General features: G+C 45.3%; 1 long non-coding RNA gene across 1 annotated transcript in view; it reads right to left on the bottom strand.

Moving 5' to 3' along the window:
* Positions 1-3,427: 3,427 nt before the first annotated feature.
* Positions 3,428-20,444, bottom strand: part of LOC126509063 (uncharacterized) — a 20,819-nt gene continuing 3,802 nt past the window's right edge. Inside the window, exons 3-8 of the long non-coding RNA XR_007594043.1 lie at positions 14,396-14,730; positions 11,433-11,690; positions 11,092-11,235; positions 10,535-10,628; positions 9,817-9,921; positions 3,428-3,563 (exon numbers count right to left, since the gene is read on the bottom strand). This is a non-coding gene — a long non-coding RNA (uncharacterized lncRNA). The remainder of the gene's footprint in view (positions 3,564-9,816; positions 9,922-10,534; positions 10,629-11,091; positions 11,236-11,432; positions 11,691-14,395; positions 14,731-20,444) is intronic.

Here is a 20,444-nt window from a genome sequence, read left to right as displayed (position 1 = left end):
CTGCCCCTTCGGCGCAGGCGGATCCAGGTGCTGCGGATCCAGGCTGCCGGGCCGATCCCTGGATGAACCAGCCTTGGTGGCCTGCGAGGGAGAAAGGAGTCGTGTTGGAGGGACTTAAGTTGAAAGTTAAGGGAGCCTTACTTTCCCTTTGCTTTCCTTGAAGCACAAGATATATCAGGCTCACCGGATCATCCCCAGTAGACAAGTGCAGTTCCAAGACTCTGCCCGAGCACCCCGTGGTTAGCAGAACATACAGTCAGTCCCTGGTACGTTGTGCAGGGCGATGCAGTAAATGCACGTGTCTGTCATGGACAAATGCCCTGGATTAGGTCTAAAGGCCACTTGGCATCTCCCCCACCCTCACCCAGTCCGGATTCCGGTTCCCAGCTTCAGAGAGGGACTGAGGAGCTTGAAGCCTGGGAGAATCTGAGCTTGACGTCTGTAGTTAGGGGATTCCAGGAAGGATGGTTCTCACTCACGTTGAGGAAGACAGCTGTGGGTTTAGAGCGAATTCCTCCAAAATGCAGAGAAACAAAAAATGAAACTGAAAAATAAATGACATTGGGGCTTCCAAGTGTCTGTTTTCCTCTCTAGATGCTGGGAATGGACCCAGGAGGCCACCCGTGCCAAGCACACCTCTGTCACTGAGCCTAGCTGCAGCCAGGTGTCGCCTCGCAAGCTTTGGTTTTCGTCACTTGTTTCCCGCTTTCCTTTCCTAGGTTTCGCAGTGAAGCTGTTCGGGTCTGAGGACGTCACTGATCATACTGGTAGCATTTGGCCAACGTCCTGTCAAGAGATTCCTGATTGAGTATTCAACTTATTCCTACCTTTAGAGCAGTGCTTCTCAACCTTCCTGACACTGACCCTTTAATACACTTCCTCAGGTTGTGCTGACCCCCACCATAAAATTATTTTCATAAATGCAGTTTGCTACTGTTATTAATTGTAATGTAAATATCTGTGTTTTCACAGGCGGCCCCTTGAAAGGGTCTTTCAATCCCCGCAGGAGTTGCGAACCACAGGTTGAGAAACACTGCTTCCTACATTTTTTTTTCCACTTCCTTCAGTAAAGTCAAGCTCAGGTCCACCTTGTAGGCTCTGAGAAGTGTAAAAAGGCACTAAACTGTCGTCACACTTACAGTGACTTTGATTAGGCTTCGCGATTATGTCTGAGAACAACAGACAGGGCAGAACCTCCTCGACATCCTTTTACAATACCAACTGTGCGGCCAGCCGCTCCTTGTGGACTCACTGGCCTAACGGCACAACGTGACGCTATCTGGTCCCTTACGCCAGGAGCTTTCCCTCTTGCCTTCTACTCCTGACCGAGCAAAGAAAGATTGCATCAAGAAAACAGTTCAGAGAGTGATCAATTTTTCCATTCACAGACACTTGCAGTTTGGGGAACCTATTGTTTGTCAGCAGAAATATCCTGTTGGCTATTCCCTAAAACACACATGCATGAAGACACGTAGAAAGCGCGATTTCCTTTTGCATAACCAGTGGTGAAATGCGGCTGATGAGGAGTCTGCAAATGACGGGGACACGCTCTCAGCCCTTCCTGTGCACGTTTGTAGAGCATGCTCCCAGCTTCACCAATTTATCAAGCACTTGACATAGTTTCAGTTGTGCACTCCCACGTCAGTCTACCCCATTCAAGCTTTTCTCAGCCGGTGGGGGAGTCACATATTCCCCCTTTAGCCCTTAGTGCAAGTTACCAGCTCTTAGGAGGTGCCTCGCCTGTTTGAATCAATGAAGATTATTATGCAGCCATGCACACAGCTGAAGGTTTTAATTAACATTCAAGAGACTCACTCCGTCCCTGAAGTTTTTCTGTCTAGGAGCCAGGCAGTGAGCCGGTCGGTTGGGTGAGAAAACGCAAATCTATGTGAATCCAAAGGCACCGGCACCGCTCCGTTGTTCCGCGCTGTTCCACAGCCGGCCCTTTCTGGCTCCCAGGACTTCCAACTGGAGGAGAGGTAGTTTCAGCACAGAACGAAGAAGTTTGGGAGCTATTCTTTTTTCTAGCAGCCTACATTCTAGGGTGATTCAGAATCTGCCTAGTCATGGGTTGTGCTGGGACTGTGGATAGACAGGCTTAATGGCTGTTTAGCATAATTTCCCCAAAACGTCTGTCTTCCTAGGGAAGGGACAGGTTAAGATTTATGACAAAAGGTAAAATTAGAGTAATTTAGAAAAAAAAACAACAATGGTAATATGCATGGGAGAAGGGGAAAAGAGCAATTTAAACTCTCCTCAATGCAGGTAAAAGGCAAAATGTGAGGGAAAAAAAAAAAAACAGGGAATTCAGAGTTGGTGAGAACACAGAGTTCCGAGTGGGGGAGAAAAAGTGACTCAGCAAAACCAAAAAAACATCTGGCAGGGTTAGTCATGGAGAAATTGCCAGCTGTGGCTGTGGATTTTGTGAAAATAATTATACACTATCCAACAGTTTATGTTTCTACCAAAATTAGTTGAAATCCTGTGCGATAAGAATCTGCTCCCTTGCCTGTCCAACCTGCTTCTGCTCACCAGCCTGGCCGCTCACCAGGCCAGTCATTACACAGCACTGTTTTTTTTTTTTAATTATTCAGTTGGTTAGTTTTGAGACAAGTGATCATTAGATAGCCCTGGCTAGTCTGGAACTAGTATAGACCAGACTGGCCTCCAACTCACAGAGATCTACCCACCTTTGCCTCCTGAGTGCTGGGATTTAAGGCACCTGGCCAAAAAAAAGAACAAACAATAAAACCCCACAATTTTAGAGAAACATCTTCAGTCTAAGTATTGTTTTTTTTTTATTTTCAAACTCAAGGTTTAGTAGATTGCCTATTAAACACGCTTTCATGGTGATCAATAGTTAACATTTTATTGTGCACATGTAATGATGATAAATTACAAAAGGATCACAGCTAAGGTCTTAGTAACAAAATCCGTTGAGAAGAAACCTTTAACCTGTACTTTTATTGATACAACACCATCTGGCTTAAAGTTTTGTAGGCTAGCCCTTTCTGCGAGAAAGCTTCAATCCTTCATTTCTGAGACTTCTGAATGTGATATATTGAAATCATTCCACAGATCTCAAATGCCGAGCAGCTGCTGAATTCTGGGCTAGAATGTCCGGAATAAAACAAGAAGTCCCTCTTCTGTGAAATAGATCACCTTTCCCACTTGGGTCAAGATTTTAATGGTATGAATGCTTTTCTGTCAGCAGATGGGCAAAAGAGAAAACACTTTCAATAGTGTTGTTTATTGATAAACTTTCTCCTATTTCCTCCCAAGCAAAAAGATTTAAATAACCTGCCATGGTCAGTCTTTCTAACAGGCATTTTAAAAAGATTTGCTTTATTTCTTAAGAAGTGCACGGGTGCTCGCATGCGCATGCATGAGTTCAGGTTCCGGTTCCTGTGGAGGCCAGGAAGACAGAGCTGGATGTCTTAGAGACGGTGTTGCAGATGGTTGGAAGCCCAGCTCAGGACTTCTGCAAGAACAGTAAGTACATCCTCTTCACCACTGAGCCGTCGTCCCAGCTCCAAACAGGTGCCCCTCACTCGGAAAATTACCTACGGGTTTGAAAATTCCTTGAGGAAGTGAAACGAATGAATGAAATAACCGGCTTGAAAGTGCGTTTAACCTTGTTTGTATATTTCCTTGGTGACATTTCCCAATAGCCTAGTTCCCTGGTGTTCTATGTTTTGAAGTCTATCCAGTCACTTTTGCCTTTGATGTTGCTGCTTCATCTTATCCTGAGTCAAGAGTTCAAGGGAAACCTTCAAGGCAGAGAGTAACTCTCTAATAACTGAAGAATATATATATATGTGTGTGTGTGTGTGTGTGTGTGTGTGTGTGTGTGTGTATTACAGTACCATTGGTAACATTTAATTGGTTGTAATTATCATTTTAAGTCTTTATCGTTTAACTTAGCACATTGTAACAGCACACAGAATGGCTGTTATTCTCTACCATTAGGGGAATAGCAGGAAGCTATAGTTAGTATATATATCTCTCTCTCTTGCCTCCTCGCAAATTCCTAGGTAGAAATCCTAATCCTCTATGTCATGATTAAGAAGTGGGACCATTGATAGATAAATAAGTCAGGGGTGGAGCTCTCATGAATGGGATTAGTGCCCTATTAAAGGATTCTGTAGAGCTCTCCCTTCCTTTCCTCCAAGTAAAGACACAAGGAAAAGATGAGCCATGAGTAAACCAGGAAACTGAATCAGGAAGCCAGTCTTTGCTAGGCACCATATCTATCAGAATCCTAATCTTGAATCTATGGATATGCAGGACCACAAGACATAAATTCTGTTGTAAAGTCATTCAAAATATAGTACTGTTGTTGTGAGTCAGAGCTGTCTAAAAAGATGCAGGCCCTATGCTACAGAGGGTGTTCGGGGTAGCATGACTGTGAACGGTTTCTCAGAATTTGCTAACTTTTATTATTCAACAGGCCATGTGGCAAGCCTTAAGCTTGGACCTATGTTTTAAGAAAAGCATTTATTCACTTCCTACCACTAGGGATTAATCAAGATCCTGGTTTGCATAACTTAACAAATATTTATTGAGAGATTACCACATATGGGACAATATACCAGGAACTATGTTCAAGTCTGTTTTGGAAAATAGCCTATACGTTCGTTAGTCAGGGAGAAAAGGCGAATACAGAACCCTTACAAGGAAAGAGCAGAGCTGAGGTCTGCGCCACATTGCTGTGTCTCACTAGTAGACTGAGAGCATGCTGGGAGACGGCTTTAGCTTTGGTAACCCACAGGCTTCCCGGCACACGGCAGGCTCCCATGTCCTTAAAGCATTGTTCACATCATAAAAGCTGCTCAGGACCCTCTGGAGAACTCTTTTCCACCCAGGTCATTAGAGAAAGTTCTTCGAAGGAAAGCGGCGTTTGGGCTATATCTTCGTCCACTTGGGCTACTCTAAGAAAATACCTTAGTGCTCACATGGCAGCCTATACACAAGAAGGAGAGGAGGAAGGGGGGGGACAGGGAGTGGGGGGAGGGAACAGGACGGACAGAAGGAAGATGGGGAAACACCCTCAGACTGTATAATTTACAACAACAGAAATCCCAGTGCCAGAGGCTCAGAAGGCCAGCCGTGAAGATGAAAGTGCCAGCCCATTCAGGGTTTTTCAAAGGCTTCGTCTGGGCTTCACAGATGGCGACTTGTGTCCTCACAGAGCAGGGGAGGACAAATAAACCACCGCTCCCTCTCCCTGCCTTTTCATAAGGGCATTGGCTCTTTATATAACTCATGAGAACAAGACCTTTTGACTTAATCCTATCCAGAACCGCGCCCCCCCCCACACCTCCCATTGATACTATTGCACCCTACACGGAATCCATGAATTTTCACCAACATTCAGATCATGGTTAGCTGGAGAACAGAGGAAGAGCAGAGCTGGGGACAGAGGACTGAGGTCTGTGGGCAGAGGGGTGTGGGTCAGGTTTGGGAATAGGAATCCTGTAGATGCGACAACTGTCTCCACATTAAAGCCCCAGTGCAAAGAGACTGGTGTCACCAGGCTATCCCAGAGGAAGCTCACTCTTCTGGTTATAAAGTGTCAGCAGAATTGAGAATTGAAGAACTGAGTTGAGGTCACATAAAAACAAACAAACAAACAAACAAACAGAACAGAGCCTCCAGCCTACACAGCGGCAGGACATCAGCCGAAAGGACAGTAAGAAACCATGAAAGAAGGAGTGGTGGGGTCTAGTGATTGACATGAGTGGGACAGGGAGAGCGAGGGGCAGGTTTGGGGACATAGGAAGGAATCACCACAGGCAAGACCACACAAAGGTGGGCAGCTTAGATGAACTTAGAGATGCCGAAGCCGAGGGACCCCAGGACTGCTAGCATAGAGTGGGAAGTGGGCAAGAAGCCGGAGGGAGAAATGGGAAGCCATGCTGGACAAAGTCTCCTAGAAGCATCTAAAGTGGTAGCAACCCTGAAACAACTAGCAGGAGCTGCTCAATCTGATGTAAAGAAGCACGTTACAGTTTATGAGCCCGGGAAGCATTAGAACTGATGAAACTAAGGACTGGAGAGATGGCTCAGCGGTTAAGAGCACTGCCTGCTCGTCCAAAGGTCCTGAGTTCAATTCCCAGCAATCACACGGTGGCTCAAAACCATCTGTAATGGGGTCTGGTATATTCTTCTGGCCTGTAGGCATGCAGACAGGCAAAACACTATATACTTAATAAATAAATAAATCTTTTTTTTTTTTTTTGGTTTTTAGAGACAGGGTTTCTCTGTACTTTGGAGCCTGTCCTGGAACTCCCTTTGTAGACCAGGCTGGCCTTGAACTCACAGAGATCTGCCTGCCTCTGCCTCCCGAGTGCTGGGATTGAAGGCGTGCGCCACCACCGCCCGGCCTAAATAAATAAATCTTTTTTTAATATTTATTTATTTATTAGGTATACAATATTCTGTCTGTGTGTATGCCGGCAGGCCAGAAGAAGGCATCAGACCCCATTACAGATGGTTGTGAGCCACCATGTGGTTGCTGGGAATTGAACTCAGGACCTTTGGAAGAGCAGGCAATGCTCTTAACCTCTGAGCCATCTCTCCAGCCCATAAATAAAGCTTAAAAAAAAAAAAAGGACCAATGGAATCTTCTCCCACGTCTCCTTTAGTCAGTTTCTGTGTTGCAGTGCCTAGAAATAAGTCATCAATAGCCCAGTCTCACATCCTCTTGGTTTTGGCACCCTGGGATACAATCACCAGTACTACTGAAGAAGTCTAGTTGTCCCTGATTGAGGCAGGAACTGCTCCTCTGGCAATGTTGCCAGAGGAATGTACGTGACCTATCTTGGAGTCAGAGAGTGGGTCTGAGGCTAGAAGAACAGGTTGGTAGAGTTACGGGGCAGATGGCGCATTTGTGGCTTTCCTGAGGTTATGAGAAAAGACCCTGGCAAACAGTGAGTTAAAGGTAAAGGATTATTTTCTTATAGTTCAGAGGCAGAGGTGTCCATTGTGCTGGGGAAAGCAAAGGAGCAGGAAGGAGTATGCAGTTGGACTAGCAGTTAGGAATCAGAGAGATGGAATTTCATCCATTCACAGGAAGCAGACAGTGGGAGCAGGAAGTTGGGTGAGGCTACAAATCCTCAAGGCGCATCCTCAGTGATATACTTCCTCCAGCAAGGGTCTTAGGATTCCATAGCCCTGTACACAGTACTGCCAACTGGGGACCAGATGTCCTAACACATGAGCCTATGGGGACACTTCTCACTCAGACCCTCACAGAAAGGAACAAGAGCTACTGCTGGGCCTACAACAAAGAAGTCTTTGGTGTGTGGCTGAAGGAGGAAGGTGGCCTGAGAGACTATGGAGGACTATCCAGAGATATGGAAAAGGACAGGAGATTAAAGATTGCAGAAAGAGAAGACCATGAAACTTAAAATGGCAAAAATCCAGTTGTATGTGAGGTTTTAACAGCTACTAAAGGACACAGCCACAAAGGATAAATTCACATGAATCATGTCAAGTTTCTCACGTCTTTGGATTATCAAGAAAGGAAGCTACTGCTGACTTGAGAGATACATATCAGTGATTCAGACAAATTTCCCAAATTTTTTTGATTTTTTTTATCATCAAGGTTACTCATGGTGTCCGTCTAGCCCTGACCTAAGTAAGCCTCATTCATCTAGAAATTTGCCTTTATCAGTACTTTAAAGCCTAGAAACATGGTTTGGTGTGAAATTATTTCTTGTGAGACATGAATAATAGTCTGCTCACCACAGATAGGGAACTAGTGACAGATCAAAGTACCAATACTACCAAAGTCCAATTTGGTAACAAATGAGCTTATTTTTTTTTTTTTTTATGAAAGTATGGGTGAAGAGTTTCTTACAGAAGTAAGGATGACTTAAAGGCAGCTTTATCACTAAAGCCCACCCTAGCCTGAAGGAAGACTCAGAAGCTGGGGCCTTGAAGCTCTCATCATAACTTGTAGCCAACTTGACTGGTGGGAGAGTCTCTCCTCCTCAGCCACCCCATCTCTTCTGTTTCTACAACCATTGGGAAAATGGAGCTTTGTGAGTTTGATAAGTTTCAGGGACTTCCTGAGACTTCTGAGTTGTTTATTTCTAAGTCTTAAATAGTCTACCTTAAGGGCAGGCAGAGCTCTGTGAGTTCAAGGCCATTCTAGTCTACTGAGTGAGCTGCAGGACAGCCACACAATGAAATCCTGTCTCAGAAAAAACAAAACAAACAACTCAAAAACATTCAAGGTATTGGAGACTGGAGACATGGCTCAGCAGTTAAGAGTACTTCTCTCTCTCTCTCTCTCTCTCTCTCTCTCTCTCTCTCTCTTTCTTTCTCTCTCTCTCACACACACAGACACAAACACACACACTTTCCTGAGTATTTATGAACTTCCTGCAGGATGAAATTTTTTAGTTCAGAGGAAATCGCTATACAACTCTCAAATGCTCAGATTCTACCAGTAGGGCTCAGGCAATAATGAATAAAGAGGTCAGACATGGTTACAATGGTCTCCATCATGGGCAGAATCATCTCAGAATCTAGGAACTCTACAAAGAACGCTGTTCTTTTATTTCTTCAGTGACATCATGTTACCAGTGGAAGAGCAGCTGATCAGGAAACTCAGAGTGAATCCCAGGACCAAGCTACGATCTTCCTGCCCATTGAAAATGGCCAGAAAATACCATGTATTAGCCACTTAGTATTAACTCAGTTAGTCTTTATAGGAATCCCATTTGACACAGAGAGAAATTTTCATTTTATAGATGGGTTAGCTGAAGCCCAAGATGGCTGACCAAGTTGTTTTGATGTTGCACCTATATTGGAGCTCCAGGATAGCACTTCATGACCACAGTGCTCACTACCCGCCTCGCTGAGTGTGTGACAACTCACTCAGAAGCACTGTAAAAACTGCAGCAATGGATTCAAGTCTATTTCTTTTCCACCCTCAATGTCTCCTACCTTGTGACGCCAAAACTCTCTGGACTTCCTGGCTTTCGAATATGGGGATTTTCCAAAAGAAAACCAAGCCAAACCTGCCCTTGGTCAAGAAGAAAGGGCTCTTTCTTTTGCTTTGTTTCCAGCTTATTTTGTTCTTCTATTTATGCATTCAAGTTGCATTCCTACCCGGAACAGAGAAGACAAAGAACTTGTACCTGAAAATGGCTCATTTGCCCTGGGAACATGGCATCAATGCCCCCCCAGCTGTGTCTATTATTCATTGAGAAATATGGCTCATGATTTCAGCTAATACCCTGGGGTAGAAAGGCCCTTCAGACTTGCTGGTTGAGTTTCTGAGTATGTTTGATCGCTCACTTCCACATATCATCCTGACATTCCACATCGCTCCTCTTACCCGTCACTTCGTGTCTATTTATCATCATCGTGACGCCACCACCCTGGCTCAAGATAGGACGTGTGATGTGGTCACCTGCATGTGCTTTGCTCTGTTTGTTTAAGTGGTTCCTCCTTACCCAAGCTCTGGAGGGAGTCTCCCCAGGTCTGTCACTTTCTCCTATGAGATGTCCAGTAGCCCCCACTACTGACCTGTTTTCATAAACCTAGTCTAGTCTTCCTGGTTATGACCTCAGAGCCTGCCTCTGGGACAGGTTGAAGGTTTTTTTTTTTAATCCTGCCCGTGTGTGTGTGTGTGTGTGTGTGTGTGTGTGTGTGTGTAGGAGGTAGAGAGAGTCTGTCCCACATGTGTGTGGGTACCTGTAGAGGAAAGGTGTTGGATACTCTAGGGGTAACAGATTGTTGCGAGCCACCAGATGTGAGCCCTGGGAACCGAACCCTTGGAAGAGCAATGCTCACTCTTACCTAGTCAGCCACCTCTCCGGCCCCATGGAAAGGTTGGACAGCTCTGCTTCCTGGGTGTCAGGCCACCCTGTGCTCTTGCTCTTGTTCTGCCACCCGTAGAGCAGTCTAAGAAAAAAATGCCGTTGGTGTCTGCAGAGCCCATGGCTGACTGAGCCTGAGCACGTGTTCTTTTTCTCCCTCCCCTCTGAGGCACTTGGGCTTTTAGTAGGCAGGTTCCTGACATTATTAAGGGCATTGACAGGAGAACAAATCTGCCCGGAGGCAGAATGAGGAGAAGATTTAAAGGACAAAAAAGAAAATCTTAACTTTATGATCATGAGGCCTATGGAGTCTGGATTAAAACAAATCAAACAGCTACAGTAAATCTCTAAACACCCCAAGAAGAGATCAAAGAAAACTGGACGGTAGATGAGAGAAAGTCATCTGCCTGCCTTCATAGGTGATATGTTATACCGCAGATTCTCGCGTCCCAGCACCTTTGAGTCTAGTGAGGAGGGACAGTTGATCACGGCCTCCACCATGATGGGTGATGAAGACAGCCGGTGTGTCTAAGAGCACAAGTGTGGGTCTATCACAGAGAAACCCACACAGTCTAAAACACCCACGGGAATGGCTTCCTCCAACCTGGGTCAGCTCCTGCCTCTGCCTCTTTTCCTAACAGCTGTGGCACCCCTGGTAGCACTGGCTTGCTCCTGGCCACCTTCATATTTTGCGCTACCTTCCCACACGGTTCCAGGGTTTGCTTGTAATTGCTGTGGAGGAATGTTCTGGTCTTGGCCTCCTTCTGTGCCTGTGACCTGTTGGGCAGGATACTAAAATTCACTTTAGTCAGCATTTCAAAGAAATGATTACAAGTTAGACATTTACCACAGTTCATCCGGGAGCAAAGAACACTGAGTTATGAGGTCATGCAAAGTAGTCGAGTTGTCAAGATTGAGTGCAGATATGGAAAAGAACAGCTGCTCTTGACACTAAGGGAGAGAAGTGTGTGTGTGTGTGTGTGTGTGTGTGTGTGTGTGTGTGTGTGTGTACTGTCTCCTAACCATTTAATTTCTCAGAGTTTAAGCTTCTCTGTACTAGGGAACATGGGACAAGGGCTTTGATTTTGTACTCTGTGCTCTGCTACTTAAAGCCTTGATTCTCTGGGTCAGAACTCAGTTTCACGGCTGACCTGTGCTAATTGTATCAAGTAATGACTAAGCCCAAGTTTATCTTAAAATTTTAGTTGCTGTCGTTATGTTTAATGATTATGATTAATAGTTCCTCTGAACACACCTTCTGAAGTGACTTGTTGAAAGTATTCAGGTGCAGCGTGGGTCTGAGAATTGACAGGCAGCTTGGCCTCTTCATTTCTTCTCATTGCAGTTAACTCAGACACGAGGACCATTTGCCTGTGGGTCTGGATGTCCTATATCAGTGCTGGCACATGCAGGAATTATGGTTACGTGGTCTTACTATGGTCCTCTAGGACTGAGACTCAGTACTGTCCCCAATCCTGTGAGGTCTCTATTAGTTAGCTCTGGGCAGACCACTCAAGTGGGTACCCTACACATAAAGGGACCCGAGGCTCCACCCCTGTTCATCAGTACCAGCACTTTGCATTGTAAGCAGCTTACCATGCTGTTCTGAGAAAGGGCCTTGGGGCTGAGAGAACTTGAGAGGTGCAGGCCAGAGAGGGAGGCGGCAAGCAATTGTCTGGGACTATCCCTGCGCAGGATCCCTGCAGGCAAACGCACTGCTTTCTCTCTTCCATCACCAACTTCCTCCAGCCTTGCAACTCTTCTATTCTCTTGCTGACAGTAGACGGCCTGGTGAAGTTTCCTCAGCAGTAGGCATCCTCCGTTCCCACCTTCATGAAGCGCTGCTGACTTCGCCTGGCCAATCCATAAACAGGTCACTCTTTCATCAGAATTGATAAGGTGTGTCTGGGCCACTCATGTTTAGTCATTAATAACACTCTCAATGTTTGATTTATGGCTCATGTAAGCCCTGGGAAGCAGATACTCCAACTACCCTCATTTTCCCCTTGAGAAAACTGTGGATTGCCAAGACTAACGCCAACTGCCCGGGATCAGGGGCTGGGCTGGATAAAGCTTCTGCTCGCAACAGTCTGGCCTTAGAGTGTGTGAGCCTGAGCCTCCCACCCCACCACAGACTGCTAGCATCTGTGCCTAAGCTCCTGAAAAGCACCTCGCAGGAGAATGTTCCGCAGGGCACCCCAAGTTCCGCAGGGCACCCCGAGTCCCGCAGAGCCTAGGATGAGGGCAGAACCACGACTCTAGAGCGCTGTGACACATTCATGACACATACTGAAGAAGAGTGTTGCTGAGGCCTGGGGAAAGCCTTCGGCTTCGTGGGGAAGCATTTTTCCTTCCAATCTCATCAGGCTAAAAGGATTTATATATTAAAGTGATGACTCAGACTTAGAAAACTAGTAAAACTAGTAAAAGTGCCTTTGTTAAAGGAAAAAAAACTGTGCTGGCTTCAAGTGCTCATGGCTCATGGGAGACAGGGAAAATTTTAAACCCCTTTTCATTTTATTCTATTGTTCTCTAATTGTCTATTTCCCCCCAAAGGTGAATTCAGCTTTGGCTCTTTTGTTAACTCCAAAGGCGTTAAGGTTGACATAGTGTTCAATTAACACTGAGGGAGGGTGGAGGAGGGATGCTCCCGTAAAGTAGATCCGCCCTTTCCCGCACCTGCTCAACTGGCCCAGCCACTTCGGTCAACAAAACTTGTCAAAGAAGCAAACAAGCCCCCAGTCCACCCCACCCTCAAGTTCATTTCTCAAACACTCCTTTGAGTGATGTGTGGTATTTTGACTTGGCTGCGTGAGCCAACGACAATAGCTGGTTTTATTATGCAACGCCTAAAACTTCACTGATGACTTCAGGTGCTGAAAGCAACAAAAATCCTCACTGTATATTACAATTACAAAGCAGTTTCTGACGGACGTACATCAGGTGGGGTTCTTTTCTAAACAAATTCCCCCAGAATGAGGCAGCAGGACCGTGGGATGCTGGGGTTAGGAGGTCAGCCCTGGACAAGCATAAAGGAGACCGGAGAGGCAGACTGGTATCTCAGGTGACCCCTCCGAGTTCCCCATTGCAAATCTCCAGGAGGTGGAGGGCTAGGGAGATCTCGGCAGGACTACGATGGTCCTGCTGTGCTTTCTGGAAACAAATGGCTCGAGAGCTCTGTACAAAACGCCACTTGATATCCCACATCCTGGAGGAAAGTGGAGACACCCAGCTGCTTACATTCCTGCTTATGCTTTGAAAATGCATAATCTGTCTTTGTGTGTAAAAAAAACTTTTCAAAGCAAATTGGTATTCCAAGAAGCAAATTTTCTACACCCCAAATGGCTAGATTTGGATGTGACTCATTCCCTCTTGTGAAATAGAGTGTGTCTGTGCCCTAAGATCCAGCAGCAGCACCCTAGGAATGCAGTTCTGTACAGAAGAGGTAAATACATGCGTGGAGTGAATGGAGCCCTTTTGTCAACCATGTGAACACTTTTGTTTTTAAAGAAAAGGGTTGGCCAAGAGTTTATCAAGTGTATATTTTAAAATTATTAATAGGTCAGAAATACATTATAGTACTGGGTTAAATTACACAGGTACTTTTTATAAAGCATTACTCTAAGAGAAGAAAATCAGATGCCAATGCAAAAAAGATATCCTGGTCTCTATTCTCTGCCTTGTTCTGGGTGGGAAAAGCCAGACTGTGAGGCCTCTGTGGTTGAGAACCGGAAGGAGGCTCTTCAGGGCCCTGCAGAGGCTGGAAGCCTGTCTTGCACTGTCTGGCTGTTCTGAATCCTGAAGGCACTCTATGAGATAAAGGTTCTCCCATGATGGCCGGAGAACAGCAGAGATGCCTCAGCCCAGCTTCCTGTGGCCCCAACCAGTGTCCACCCCTCCTCCTATAGAGGAACTCTCAGGTCTCTGGTAACAGTGTCTGGATTTGAAGTTGCCTAGATGCACCACTGCTGCCTTGGTGAGGGAAGAGACCGTTTTTTAAAGACCATGTCATGTTTACAACACCAGACACCCAGCTGGTACACCACAGATGTTTGTTGAAGTGAAGAGAATAGACCAGAATCTAGAAGAAAATGTAATTGGTTTTGTGGTATTATCTCTATTAGTGGAGCAGTTGTGTCCTTATGGCACACACGTGTGCCTCAGAACTCGGTGAGGAGAGGCCAGTCTTTAACAAAGGATGATGGAAAACTAGGTATCCACACACTGAAGATTAAACTCAATCCATGGCCCATGCACCGGATAAAAACTTAACAAAGTCTGAATATCAGAGCAAAAACAATGTAAGAGAGGAACATGGGGAAAATCTTCACAACGTTGAGTTTGACAAGGGAGGAGGTATGTGTCCGTGCTTCTCTTTGGCCAAACCCTGTCCTCACAGCGCCCTTCCCTGTACTCCAGATGGGCTGGACAACAGCGCTCTGACTCATAGAGATGCTGGAATATCCCCATTACTAGACTGTTCTCTGTGGCTCTTAGGGTGTTGTGGGGGGGTTCCGTGAATTTCTGTGGAATGGATGAATGTACCGATGGGTATTTACCTCTGGGACATCCAGGCCTCAGGAACTGCGGCCTGGGCAGCGCTCTCGGCAACTCTGGATGTGTGCACATGGAGACCAGGATGTTCAGGCTGCTCAGCCTTCCACCCTCAGCTCGCGGGGTGGGGCTGACTGTTCAGGTCTGGCAGATCCTCCTCTGACAGCTGTCGACCTCTTCCTTGGTCTACCAGCTTCATCACCACGAATTGTGGGCGCCAGAACGTAGTGCTGCTTCTAAACCTAGCTTTGGATCAAGAATGCATTCACTGTTCTGCGGAGTGTCTTTGGGATCATACTTACTGAATTTTGGCCCCTTCTTGTGCCTCTTCCCCGTGTTCCTAAAAGAAAAAAAAAAAACTTTAAAGTACTTGGCACTAAGTGTGTTAGTCAGCTTTGCATTATAATAAATACCTGAGACACTCAACTGGGAAAGGGGACAGGTTTATTTATTTTGGCCCGTGGTTAGAGGGGTATTAATCTATGGTTGCTTGGCCCTGTTGCATTGGGACTATGGCGGAAGAAGATGTGGTAGCCAGGGACCTGTTGACGTCATGGTGTCCAGCCCTTCTCTTCCCCTGCCCTACCTCCCTTACTATATCTGCAACCTACCCCTTACCTCATTGATTTCAGGACAATGCCAATCACTTGCGTTTTGGCCTTAGATTTGAGGCTACTCTTGTAAGACTGGGAAGCACATTTCCCAGGATTCCCTGCTCTCTGGCTTCAGGACGTTACAACTGTTGAGAGGAATACGGAAGGCTCTTGAGAGGAAGGGGATATAGTAGGAGGCCATTCCTCCCTACTCTCCGCCCTAGCTCTGGTGAACAGAGGGAGCCTCCTTGGAACCCTCTGGGAAATCTGCTCCTGGGATTGGGCAGAATCATCTCCTCCTGTTATTCCTTGACCCCAAGGATGGAACTACGTTCTTGCTTCTCTTGAGGTTGCTCTTCCATTATCTTCGCAACCAATCCCTGCACCAAGTCAGCTCTGTTTAAGCATCAGAATTTGGCAAGTCCCACCTTAGTTGTAGGAAATATGGCTTTGGCTGTCAGTGCATAGCTGTGAGGTAACTCAAAGGGGGGAAAGAAAAAAAGAAAAAAAAAAGCCCTCACGTTTGCTTTGCAAATAAATCAATACCTCTCATCCTGCCCACATCTGAACTGGTAGAATTGTAAGCAATTCATTCTTACATTCTCCACCCCGCCCCCAAGATACTGTTGCAAAATATTTGTGTTTCTTTTGTTGCCTAGTTCATTTTATAAAAATTTCACAGCTCTCAATCAGAACAGCCATTGCTACACATAAGATAAAGTACGATTTTAAAAATAAACCGTATTTTTTAATGATTTATTAAACAGCATACCAGATCCTGCATGAATGTCAACTAACTAACTCTGGCATCTTGTGACATATTAGACAAATGCTCAGTACTTGTTTACAAAGTCGTATTACCCTGTCCAGTCATTAAATGAGAGAATATGTGTTTCGATATTTTTTGTAAAATAGTTCTGTCCTATGTTGCCTTCTTTTGCCTATTAGCTGAATAAAATAGCACCTATAAAACATTTTACAAGCTTTGTTTTTAAGTGAAAATGCTTTCTTTCTTTCTTTTTTTTTCTTTCTTTCTTCTTTCTTTTTTTTCGAGACACGGTTTCTCTGTAGCTTTGGAGCCTGTCCTGGAACTAGCTCTTGTAGACCAGGTTGGCCTTGAACTCACAGAGATCCTCCTGCCTCTGCCTCCCGAGTGCTGGGATTAAAGGTGAGCGCCACCACCACCCAACGTGAAAATGCTTTCTAGTTAGGCCTCTGGGATAGGTGAAACCAGATAATAATCTATAAAATTTTATTAGTCTTAAGACTTTGACCCAACAGCTATATGAGTACACTGTGAGTTTAAATTTAAACTTTAAAAATAATAAATAACCCTTCTTGTATAATTTGAATGAAATAGGAAAATGTATGAAAGATTGAAAGTCCCCTTTGCTTCCCACTAATTCTTTCCTCTCCATAGCTGTGAGTCCTCCTCTATGTGTCCAGATCATTGCCTGTGTGCATACATATTCATACACCCCTGGAGCCTGCATGGGCATTATTCTCTGTTTGTTTTATAATTAGATAAATGAGAATGAAGAACATACTCTGAAGACAGGGTTTTGTTTGTTAGTTTGTTGCTTTTTTTTTTCAGTGTCTTAGAAGGTGCTGTGTTACACATTGACTGTTAGTCCCCTCATCCTTTCGAGAAATGGAAGAGGTCCCTGCTGCGAGTTTCCTGCTGCTTCTTCCAGGCAGCAGGAGTCCTGGGAAGAGCTTAGGGCTCTGAGGCACCCTGGGCTTGACTGCCAGTGGGTGTCCTCTTAGGGTGTCAGCAGGGCTCTTAAAGTAGCTGTCCCCTACTGTCCCCTAGGAAAACCCAGGGCGTGGAAGTGACAAGCCAGCACCTGAGACCTTGTCTTCCCTTCCGCCATCCCCACAGTATAAAAGGTGACCTCATTTTAAGATGGCCTCTCAAGACCACAAAAGCAACTCTCTTTTATTTCCAGATGAACTTGGAAATAACTTACAAGATCCTTTAAGAACCCCAATAAATTTGTTTCTACAAAAATCCTATTCCTTAAGTGAGTTCTTTCCTGTGTTTATTCGTTAGGCCTGTCTACCACATGCTTGATTGCCTAGTTCTTACAAATAAGATACAATTAAAAAAAGGGGGGGGGAGTCAAGATTTGTAATGTTTGACTTTCATAACGCAGAGGACCAGGTAAATATTGAAAGGTGCTGATGGAAATGCATGACCTTGAGGGATTGAACAGGTGTTTTCTCATTATGAATTCTAGCCTGATCAAACTCTAAGCTTCAAGGTTGTGCTTACTCTAGCTCCAGCTCTGTTGGGAGAACCTGATTTAAGATAAGAAAGCGTAGCATTGATTTTATTTAACAATTTTGTTGAATGTTTTTAGTATTTTAAAGTGGAATCAAAAAGGAAAGTCAGTGACAGCTTGGATCGAAACTTCACCAAGTCTGACATCCAGAAACGTGGCTGGGAAATGTGGAAAGGGAGCCTGTATCCGAAGGCTCTGCTCCGAGGGATTACTGGTATAGATCTAGGACACTCAGGGGGGAGCAGCCTGGAGTAGCAGGTTAGGAAAGGGCTTTGGCGCTCCTCAGACAGAGAGACATCTGCCATGGAGGGTGACTAAGGGCCTTGATTAGCAGCTGGGGAGGTCTTTACCTGCTCCCACCCATTGAGAGCAGATGGCAGAAGCTGGTGAGCATCGGTGTTGGGCACTCCTGAGTTATCAGAATGCAAACTGGCAAAGAGCCAGACTCTGTGTATTCCCAAGTCCTAGCAGTTGAGCAGACCATTCCACAGTGGCTCCTGATGAGAACAGGGCTCGGGACCTGTCGTTTCTCAGAACAGGTGTCATAAATCTGCTAATCCTTTCTGCTTTCCTCCCTTGTGTGGAGGTCTTCTCAGATTAGTCCCCCAAAAGCGTCTGTGGTGGTCACCTGCATACCGCTCGGGTCAGGGTTCAAGGTGGAGGTGAGCCAGTCAGTGTTCGGAGACGCCTTAGTTCCCTAGTGCACATTCCAAATTCTCCTCTTGCTCTATTTTGACTGTTTAGAACACTTTTCCTTTTTGAGACAAAGATGCCTGTATCCGAGGCTGGTTTCTAAAGTGCTCTGTAACTAAGGTTGGCCTTTAGCTCTTGACCCTCCTGATTTCACCTCTTAAGTACTGGGATTCAAGTATGTACCAGCATACCCGGCTCTATTCGTTTTTAAAACTTTAAATAAAACCTCTCCCCCAAACAATTGTTCCTAAAAGAGAAAGAAAAGATGTTGACTGATGGTCTCCTCTGTCCCTCCGTCCCTCCCTCCCTCTCTCCCTCCCTCCCTCCCTCCCTCCCTCCCTCCCTCCCTCCCTTCCTCCCTCCATCCCTCCTTCCCGGACTAAGTTCCTTGAGCACAGATATCGACATCCCTGCATGGTCATCACTAATTGCGCCTCCAACAGTTAGATCAGGGCTTGATATACAGCTAATGCTCAATATATACTTCTTGAGTATGCATGAATATGGAGAGAACAATCCTGGATTGATATTTTAGACATCAAAGGGTGCATAACAGAACTACAGTTTTTTGTAAGCCCCAAGAGCAGACTCTGGATGGTTCAGCCTTGCCTTCCCCTTACACCCACAGTCTCCACAGTTGTTAAAGTGTGGGACAGTGTTCAACTGGCTTAACTTGCAGACTTCTAGTTGGGTGCCTTTGCTGGACTGGACATGACTGGCCTACTGCTGCAGATCGTATGGAAAGGCCATGGAATTAAATGACACGGATTGGTCTTGGGAGAAGGGACACAATCATCGCTTAGTTTAAAGCTTTTGCCTTGCAAGTTGTATAGACTAGAAAACACATTTTGTACTGCGCTTCATAATGTAAGTGAGTTCCATCCATGCCCAGCTGCTGTCTCCAACAGTAAAGCAATTAATGTTCCACGATGGGAAATATCAAAAGTGTAATCAAAGCAAGCTCACGGTCTGGCCTCCGCCATTGCAAAGCTGCACAGAGGGCCAGACCGTCCACCCAGCGCTGCTGGAATCGGAAGCAAAGGGGCGTGTTCCAGGGACTCAGCATCTTAGCTGGATGTGTGCTTCCCAGAGGCATTGCTACACTCTCACGGGCCTGAGGAGGCCGTGCTGGACAACTTCCTCCAGTCTACCAACTCTAGTCTCTAGGGATGGGCAAAATGAGCCAAAGTTTATTTCTAAAACTTCCTTTTCTGCAAGTCTATCCAGATGTCTGAGTTAAAGCCGCCATTCACAGCCATCATTTGCCCCAAGAACAGACACTGTGGGCGCGCTGATGTGTTTTGCTAACGTTCCTATTTCTAGCAGCCTGAATACTAGATGGATGTCATAGCTCTTGGTCTCCAAGTGGAATCTTCCTTGTGTCACCTGCTTTAACAGAGAGCCAAAACCCAACCCAAATTTGACTTTCCCCCCTTAATTGTTAGAGAGCTACATTTCATTACTTTAAACTAATTCAGTAGAAGATATCCACTCTTTGGAGTTAGCAACTTAAGTCTTCAGTTCTCTAGGCCCTTAAAGAGTCTCTGTGTTCAGCTGGTATCAGCCCTGTGGACAGCTTGCCCAGACGTATAAGGAAGCTAGGCATTACATGGTGAAGCCTTGGGCTTTTGGCGAGAGTTTGATTTCAAATTCTGGTTCTGTTACTCACAGCCCTGTCACTTTGCCAAGTGCTATCTCTTTAAGTCCACTTTCCAGATCTGGAAAAGGAAGGTGAAGCCACTGCCTGCCTCAGAGAGTCACTGTAAAAAATGTCTTTTTTTTTTTTTTTTTTTTTGTCAAACGTATTAAAGTATATAGTGATTAGCACAAAAAAGTTAAAACTATGGATAATGTTAGCTTGGATGGTTGGTAGTTATGAACTAGAAAAAGAGTATTCCATTTCTCTTCTTTCCCGGCAACCCACACAGTGGAGTTATGATTCCTTTCAGGGGTCTTCAGTCTGTATACGAGCTGTACGGAGCAAAGGATGCTTCTGGACCACAGCATGGGTACTTTTCAACCTGTGATGTTGTTACTCATTTTGCTAATGTCCTTTTAGCAACACTCTGCAGACTGAGATTTCATGTCGTTGCAGTGCTTACAAAGCCAGGAAGAAACCCAGTGAAAACAAATGTGCAGACGAAGAGAGACAAGAGCAAGTTCAAAAACTAAATTCTTGGCCTTAAGCCTTTAAAAAAAAAAAGCTAGAGTCTCATATATTTGTTTGTATAGACAGTAGCATGCTTTTAGTGAAATGTTTAAAATCTTTGAGGACACACATACAGCTTCTTCAAAGCCTTGCTGAAAAGCTAGGCATAAACAAATCCTCACTACAGACATATTTTCCAAGTCTTTTAAGCCAGTGAATACAAACACTACTTTATCTTCTATTTTCCTAGCCTCCCCATCAAATGAACAATCTCTCTCTCTCTCTCTCTCTCTCTCTCTCTCTCTCTCTCTCTCTCTCTCTCTCTCTCTCTCTT

The sequence above is a fragment of the Alexandromys fortis genome, unplaced genomic scaffold (assembly GCF_014885135.2).
Source record: "Alexandromys fortis isolate MF-2015 unplaced genomic scaffold, M_Fortis_MF-2015_v1.1 scaffold_19, whole genome shotgun sequence".
Taxonomy (NCBI): Eukaryota; Metazoa; Chordata; class Mammalia; order Rodentia; family Cricetidae; genus Alexandromys; species Alexandromys fortis.
The sequence above is the reverse complement of the archived record's forward strand: the minus strand, read 5'-3'. Positions and strand labels throughout refer to the sequence as shown.